Source organism: Orycteropus afer, unplaced genomic scaffold (assembly GCF_000298275.1).
Source record: "Orycteropus afer afer isolate SDZICR_OR568_19922 unplaced genomic scaffold, OryAfe1.0 scaffold00047, whole genome shotgun sequence".
Lineage (NCBI taxonomy): Eukaryota > Metazoa > Chordata > Mammalia > Tubulidentata > Orycteropodidae > Orycteropus > Orycteropus afer.
Genome location: NW_006921634.1, coordinates 12,855,451 through 12,864,435, shown reverse-complemented (window position 1 = coordinate 12,864,435; position 8,985 = coordinate 12,855,451). Strand labels below are relative to the sequence as shown.

Here is an 8,985-nt window from a genome sequence, read left to right as displayed (position 1 = left end):
GGGGGGAGGTAGTTTCCCAAGGTATTTCCTTTTCCCCAATATACCATGACTTCTGGAATTCATACCCTATGTGGTCCCCATTCCTTGAATTTGGACTGGCCCTGTAACTCCCTTTTATCCAACAAATACAGAAGAGGTGATGCTGCATGACTTCTGACACTAGGTCACAAGAAGCTTCAGAGTACACTTCTGGGTTTCTGGGTTTCTTGCAATGTTCACTCTTTAAATACATACCCCTCTCTGAGCTTGGAACCCATCTATCATGTTATGTGAAGTCACATAGAGAGGCCACATGTGTGTACCCTATCCAACCACCCCACATGAGCTCAGTGTCACAACCAGCATCAAATGTTATCCATATGAGTAAGCCACTTAGGAGTTCAGTTCATGTGAGCATTTGGATACTGCCAGCCCCATCTGCTATCTTTACCTGCATGAGACAGAGACTGAAAATGACAACTAGCCAACTGAGCAGAAATTATACTCAGAAACAAGGGGAGCGAGAGCAGCAGAACAAACACTATCTTTGTAAGAGGAAGTCATTATTATTTACACACTGCACAAGTGGAAGAGGAGAATTGCAATATGCTGGACAAGGCTATTTGTGAGCAGCACTCCTTAAGATAAATCTGAAATATACACCTGCAGCCAAAATTTCACTTTATAATTTTCCATTTTGGATGCAGGTTGCTAAAGCAGATTAAACACATGTGGGATAATGTATCAGCTACTCAGGGGCAATGTTCTAAAATCCAATTCTATTTCAAAGGATGTATATTTTTATTTTAAGTGTGGAAAATGCATACTATAAAACTTCATGTTTTAGGAATTTCACTTCATTATTGATACTACAATAGAGAAAGGATTCTGATTTATCACACACACAGAAATTAGGTTTTAAACCTCTACTTACCTAAGAATTATTTTTATAAATACCATTTTTAGAAAGATGACTGTATACATGTAATGGTCTTCTGCCCCTCTTTACCAAAACTTCATACAAATGAACATAAGGCAACAAAAAAATTATGTGAAATCCACAGTGGAGACAGACACAAGACTTTTCTAGAGAAACCCTGCTAAAGCAGAAAAGAAAAACAAACTCAATCCATTGTCATTGAGTGGATTCCAACTCATAACAACCCCCATTGGGGTCTGAGGCCATAAACTTTTACAGAAGTAGATTGACCCATCTTCCTTCAACAGAGCAACTGATGGGTTTTAAGCACCAACCTCCTGGCTGGCAGTCAAATGCCTTAGGCACTGCACCACCAGGGCTCCTTTGCTAAACCAAAAGTGGTTGTAAAATCTCTTGATAAACAGATGACATATATGACAGTTTTGAGACTTGAAAAATGAACACATAGATAAGGAAAAAGGCAAGTGCCCTAACAGAACATTGAGAAGTTAAGACTGAGACTCAATGAAATGTTAGAATAAAAATATTAGAAAGGGAAGGTTTCAGAAAATCCTTTAATCCTCCAATAACCTTTCATTAGAAATAATTAGAAATTGTAGTTCAATAAAATGAAAGAGAAATCAAAGAGGAAGTAAATCCTGGATTGTGAGAACAGCAGACCCAATTCAAAGGAATTAAAAGGTATCCCAGGAAGACAGTAGCACACTTGAAATTTTAGAGCAAACATCTTCTCCTAGAGCAGGTAGAGATAAGTCTGGGAGAGAATGTCATGGAAGATGGTGCCCTACATGATCATATGGCTCTACCATAGAAGAAAATATGATTTATAAGAAGAAAATCCCCTTTTCAGGATTTTTTGATGCTGCTTAGTAATTAGCAAAGCACATTTATTCCAGATTATTTTCTTATGTATTTTTAAAAATTATGTATTAGTTTGAACTCATCAGGTAGTTATTATTGATTCCAAAGAAATACAATTTTCAGGCCACATTTGGAATTATGAATTTAAATGATTAGATGAGATTGGTTTGAAGAAAAATATAAGACATAAGGAGGGTGGTTGTAATTCTTCAAAATTTGGGCTGAGTGAGCCTAACGCTTTGTGATGAACACTTAATAGAATTTAAGTTCACTGAACTGTCAGATGAATATTTTCCAGAATGTCAATCAACCTGAGAAAGTACAAATGTTCAACACAATGAGCTAAAGATGTTGCAAAAATAAAAGCTGCAAGCAACTGTAGGCTTAATATTTAGAAACAAAACAACTCACTGTGGCCAAGTGGATCCAACTCATGGTTGACCCCTCCTTAGGCCTCCAAGGTAGTAGTATCATTACGGAAGTAGATTGCTCAATCTTCCTTCTGGGGAATGGCTGGTGGGTTTGAACCACCAGCCTTTTGGTTAGCAGTCTAGCTAACTCTGCCATGGCCTCTGAAGTTGATGTCTAGCTGACTCTGCCATGGCCTCTGAACCCCCAAATGGATGCTGGTTAGAAGTCAAGTGCCTTAAGCACTAGGCCACCGAGCTAGGGTTTTCCAAAACTTCTCTGATCTGGAGCTGATTCCCTATCTCCATACTGTCAGACTTAAATACTGGTTTAGAAATTTAGAGCAAGTAGGAGCTCTGGTAGCATAGTGGCTAAAGCACTTGACTGCTAACCAGAAGGCTGGCGGTTCAAACCCACCAGCCACTCCTCGGAAGGAAGGTTGGGCAATCTTACTTCCGTAGTGATACTGCCTCGGAAACCCAAGGAGGGGTCGCTATGAGTCGGGGCCGACTCGACGGCACATAACAACAACAACAACATTAGTTTATGAAGGAGCTCGGTGGCCTAGTGCTTAAGGCACTTGACTGCTAACCAGAAGGCTGGTAGTTCAAACCCACCAGCCACTCCTAGAAAGGAAGATTGGGCAATCTATTTCCATAGTAGTACTGCCTGGAAAACCCAAGGAAGTGTCTCTGTGATCACTCCATGGCCGTGAGCTTTTTGTTGTTGTTGTTGGTATTAGTTTATGAGATCATTGAGTTTTGATGTTCTTTGTTATAAGAATCCTTATAAACGATTACAAATTTTTTCTAAAATTTTCCCTCAATTTTATAAAAAAATCAATGAACTGTTAGGAAGTTTATTTGTAGAGACAGAACACTGTGATTCTTTCAGGTCTCCAGGACGGCACCTGGCTGATGAACTGCAGCCTCCTAGCTCAGCCTTAATGAGGGCCCAGGAGAAGGGTTCCCTCCTAGTGGGCACTCCTCCTAGTGTATAACTGAGCCTGAAGGCAGGATCTGGGTGGGAGGCAAAGCGAGAGGTGGGGGCGGCACAGTGGCTCTGCCCATGGGCTGCAGCATGCGGCATGGATCCACCGCAGAGCTCCGAGGCTCTAGCCGGTCGGGGCTGTGAGGCTGACTGTGGCCTTAGCGAGCAAATGAAACTGAATACTTTTGCAAAATGAACCGCAGCTTCAAGAAAGGGAAGTAGATGTCTAGCTGACTCTGCCATGGCCTCTGGACCCCCAAATGGGTGCTGGCTGGGCAGCCAACCCATTGCCCATTTCTTCCCCTGGTTGGGAGGCTCCCTCTTTGCAGGACAAGAGCTCCTCAAAGGCCAGGTAGTAGCAAATCTCCAGATAGACAATACCTGTGCACCTGTCTCATTTTATCTGAGTGGTGCAGAAGACCAAATGCAGACCTAGGGTATTCAGATCCTGGCCATCAGTACAGGAGCTTGGCTGAGAGTGTCTTCCTGGAGCCCCAAGTGAAAAGATTGTAACTTGAGGACTATGAGACTGGCCTTTGCTGTGCTTTTCTATGTCATAATGAGGGCCAATATCTATTTTACCAGCTAGATATTTGCTCTGGGGAGCTGATGGGTAGGCATGCTTCTCCTGTTTCTGGCTGCAGAGACCCTGACCCTGACTGCTTGTCTTTGAGAGATATCAGAAGAAAGCCAACATCAACAGACCTAAGGCTGACAGCTGCCAATGGAACCATTCTGAGACATCAGTTGCTGCTGGAGGTGATGAACATTGTGGAAGACTGCCAGTGTGTGACCCGGCTCTGGTTAATCTACTTGAACCTGGAGAATTGTGTACAGTTTTTGCTTGATGGGATTTAAGACATCAAGGCTAGCCAAGAGTCCTTGCTGAGAAGCAGACTGAATCAATTATGCTTTGTCATGGAAACTGAAGTTAGTCCTAAGAATCTCCTCTACTACCCCCATAATCATCTGTCTCACAGAAGAGCCACTTATGCAGATTGAGCTTCCTAGCTCTTCCTGAGGCTGAGCCAGAGGAAGTGGTCCTCAGTTGCTGGTGGTATTGTCGCTACTATATCCAGCTCCTTGTGAACTGCCATCTGCACCAGGCGGTGGGGACATGCATGATACACAGACTCTGTGAGGGATCCATGCCCCTACCAGCTAACAGAAGCCCACTTCCTGGACGCCAGGTGACCTAGGTGTTAACAGGAATATATGGAAAAGAAAGATTCTGTTTGAGAGCATCTGTTATTCAAAGACAAAGGTGCTTACCTTCTTCCCAGACTGAAGGTGAAAAGTGAGGGCAACCTCAGGAGCCCACAATGATTGATGGTAAGCTACTGAGGACAGAAACATCTGGGGGCATGCAAAGAGTGTTATTGAATGTCAGCAAATTTGTGCTTATGTCCAAGATCCTGCGTAGAAATGGCATCTCAGCATCTTATGCTGGCCCTTGGCCTTTTCAGAGGTTAATGGTTGTTGAGCTGATCCCACTTCAAGCTATTCTCTGAATTGTTTAAAACTATAGATATGGATGGCAGGGCCAGTCTCCCAACCCTTTCATTGCATGGTAGATGCAGGAGATGTGAAGATTGGTCAGTCCAGGGAGCTCAGTTGTCCAAAGTTTGGTCTCAGATGATGCTTCCATCTCCAACCCCTGCATTCAGAGGGGGGAAACTGAGGCTCTCCAGGACACTTCCCTTTGTGGCATTGCCTCAGGCTTCTAAAACATAAACTTGCCTTTTCCTAGTCTAAAGAAAAGAAGTAAATTCTCAGAATTGTCTCCATTTTTAAGGACTTCTTCCTCAATATTTTATCAAAAACAGTAGCACCTGAGCTGTTGTCAGCTAACACACATGCTTACAGAAGACGGAAACAAACAAATGCTTCTTGACTGTCAACAGGAATATTCAGAAAAGACTGCTCCCGTTTGATCTGGGTGCTTATTTTTTTTACAAAAACATACATGTTGTGGTTGTGATTTTTATACTGCAGATTTAGAGCAGAATTCATGTTTGCTGTCAGTAACATTGTCCTGGAGTGCAGGGGGGTAAAGTGTAACCATTTATTCATGGAGTTCTTTGAAGAGCCCAGAGGCTTCCGGTGCTGTGCTCCTGAACAAGTTGGAGACCCACTGCTCCACAGGCTCAAGTTCAAAAACCTTTATCTGACACTTAATGATTCTCCAGTCCCTGAGGGTGATGAGACTTCATTTCTTGTATTTTGGACATGTTATTAGAAGGGGCCAGTCCTGAGATAAGGATATCATACTTGGTAAAGTAAAATATCAGTGAGGAAGAGGAAGACCAACAAAGAGATGGATTGACATGGTGGCTGCAACAATGGGCTCAAGCAGAGTGATTGTGAGGATGAAGCAGGACTGAGCAATGTTTCATTCTGTTGTACACAGGGTAGCTATGAATTGGGACCAATTTGATGTCACCTATCAACAAATACCAGCCCCCAAGACCTGGCCTGCATCTCCCACAAAACTTTGTAAGTTGAAACCCTTCCCTGTATTGACACACTCATTCCTTTCCACCTATGGGATTCCTGTGCATGCTTCAAAGCCCAGTTTCATTCTCCTGTCCTCCAGGAGGCTTTCCCACACTGCTACTTTCTGCCTCTTCTTAGTTTTTGATGCAGCTGTTGCTTGTACTGATGTTTTATGTTATTTCTTCTATTTGACTATGCACATGCCAAGATTTCCCTGTCATGAAGTGAGTACTAAATAGATATTAGATTCGTTACTTCTTCCTTTTTCTTCCTTTCTTCTTGATTCTGGAGGTGTGCTGAATCTGTACTTATGCATCTAAAACTCTTGAGACTTTTGCCAGTCATTTGGCCAATTACGAGGAAAAGGCAGATATTTTAATGGCAGTGAGATTCAATATCATTTACTGCATTGCATTATAGCTTTTAAAAATTTACCAGAATGTTGACAAATCAAGACATAGTGTTTTTGATCTGCATGTGTATATCTTTGAATACATACTAAGTAGTAAAAAGGAACTAAAATAGTAAAGTATTTAACTTCAGAATTTAAATAATTTTAAAAACTAAAAGTTAGGCTAATTGTCATTGCTAGGCCTATTTTTCTTGTATCATTAATAATGATAAAATGATCTAATAAGATGCTTTCTCATTTTCCTTAGAGTTTTTGTACTCTTTTGTTTACCTCTGATGGCAAAAAGCCAAAACAAAAGCTAACTCTATTGACCTAATTTAAATTTTGTATCTGTTGATAGTTTTCTTCGAACTCTTAGCTATTCTCTCTTTTCTGTGACATACGTTTTAAAGAACTTTGATAACTCCATTATTAAATTAATTTCAAAGTCACTCAAGTTATATTTTCTATAATGCCAGGAGCCCAGCCCACTAGGCACTGAATAAATGTTTATTGAATTAAGTTGTTAATTGAATCACTTGAGTAAACCATGAGCTCCAGCACAACTTTTTGATCAGTAATTGGCTAAACACTTTTTTTTTTTTTTGTTTTGTAGTGTTCCAAACTACTTGTAAAGGGAAAAATAAAAATATTGATTGATAATAATAATAATAATAAACTACCTTAATGTAATTTTTCAAAGTAAGCATAAATATCATCCAGAATTAACAAACTGATTTCAACTTACTGTGTTGTTTCTAAATAAGAAATAACAAGTTTGAACCTAGTTTATGATGATATTTTAATTTCCTCTAGCAGCCACCAGAAGTTTAGCAGCATAAACAACATAAATCTGTTATTTTAAATCCTATAGATTAGAAGTCTGACAAGAGTCTCACAGGGGTAAAATCAATGTACTGAGAACGGGTGAATTCCTTTCTGAGGTCTGCAGGGGAGAATCTGTTTCTTGCCCTTTTCCAATTTCTACAAGTCTCCTGCATTCCTTGGCTCATGGGCCTTTTCTTCAAACTCTTCAATGTTGCATCCTCTGTGCCCTTTCCATAGTCACATCTTCAGGTGACTAACTCTACACTTCTACATCCCTCTTCCACTTTAAAACCATCTTGACTGCATTGGACCCATCCAAATATCCTAGATAAACTTTCTTTACATGAGCCTTAATTCTATCTGCATCCTTAAATCTCTTTTGTCATGTAACTGAACATACTCAAGAGCTCTGGTGGCATAGTGTCTAAGGCATTTGGTTGCTAACCAGAAGGCTGGAGTTTTAAACCCACCAGACACTCCTTGGAAGGAATACTAAGCAATCTACTTCCATAAAGATACTGCCTGAGGTAACCTAAGGAGAGGTTGCTATGAGTCGGAATTGACGAGACAGCAGTGAGTTTGTTTTTTTTAGTTTGGGTGTCAGGATGAGGGGACTGTTTTCCTGACTTTTACATTAGACTACCTGTAATAAAATCTATATTTCATCTTTGCCTATAACCTTCTCCTCCCCAGCACCCACTGCAAGATCCTAAAACAAAGATTTGCATTTGCTTTATTTTTATAAATAAATATATTTTATAAAGCAAACCCAAGAATTCCAAGTAATGTGGGAATTGGGAAGCATGAAACAGATAAGGAAGGCAAGAAAATCCAAGGATATGTTATCTAGCTGATCACCAATTGGCAATCTAGACATTACCTTGTTTGAGAGCCTTGATGGGACTGTGTAAAATACATGTAAGAAGTGCTTTTTCCAAAGGGTAAAATAAGGTAGTATTTATTAACCAGCTCCATTCCTCAGAAAGGAGCTCTGGTAACATAGTGCCTAAGGCACTTGACTGCCAACCAGAAGGCCAGCAGCTTAAACCCACAAGCCACTCCTCAGAAGGAAGGTTGGACAATCTACTTCCATAGTGATACTACCTTGGAAATCCAAGGAGGGGTCACTATGAGTCGGGTCCGACTCCACAGCACATATCAACAACAGTTCCTCAGAATGTTAATTTATTTCTACATGGCTTCGTAATAGATAAATGGGTTCCTTCAAACACTCTGGTGGCAGAGAAGCACAGGGGTAGAAAGTGCTAGGTACACAGCATAGCAGAGAAAAGTTGCTATTGGTATACATATGCATGCAATAGAATGTCACAGCAATACTTAAGGGAAAGGTAGACATATTTTTCTGTCATTCTGGGTAGAGCTAAAATACAAAAATGTGAGGAGCTATACACCAAGATAGGTTAGGGAAGGGGAACCAAAAGCTGTACAAGCCTGAGTTATCTTTTGAGAACCACTGTCATATCTGTTGACCTATCTACAAAAGAAATGGCCAATGGATGGGAAGGTATACATTATCCAAGAGGGCTTTATGATTTACTTGATGCCTAATTTATTGTGGCTATTATACATAGAAGGCGCTCTGGTGGCGCAGTGCCTAAGGCACTTGACTGCTATCTAGAAGGCTGGCGGTTCAAACCCACCAGCCACTCCTTGGAAGGAAGGTTGGGCAATCCTACTTCCGTAGTGATACTACCTCAGAAACCCAGGGAGGGGTCGCTATGAATCGGGGCCAACTCGATGGCATATAACAACAACAACAACAACAATTATACATAGAATATCTAATCCATTCTAGGGAACATGGTTTGATTTGGCAAATTTGTCAAATTCCGACAGTAATGTTAATATAGGTCTTTTGATGTATCAATTAAGAACTGCATTTTAGCCTCAGGCTAGCTGAAGTTACAGGAAAGAGCTTTCAGCCCTAAGAATCTGAAAGTACGCACAAAGCAGAATGGACATTAAAGCATATATCCAGGTTATTTGTATGGTAAATTGGAAAGCAAAACAGAATAGAACATGTCAAGTGGATAGAGAAGATCTACCTCTTCTTGGAAGTACTTGTGTCCTT

The 8,985-nt window shown here is 40.7% G+C and overlaps 1 pseudogene; it reads left to right on the top strand.

The window, feature by feature from the left end:
* The first annotated feature begins 3,420 nt into the window (after positions 1–3,420).
* Positions 3,421–4,372, top strand: LOC103194696 (annotated as a pseudogene).
* The last annotated feature ends 4,613 nt before the right edge of the window (positions 4,373–8,985 follow it).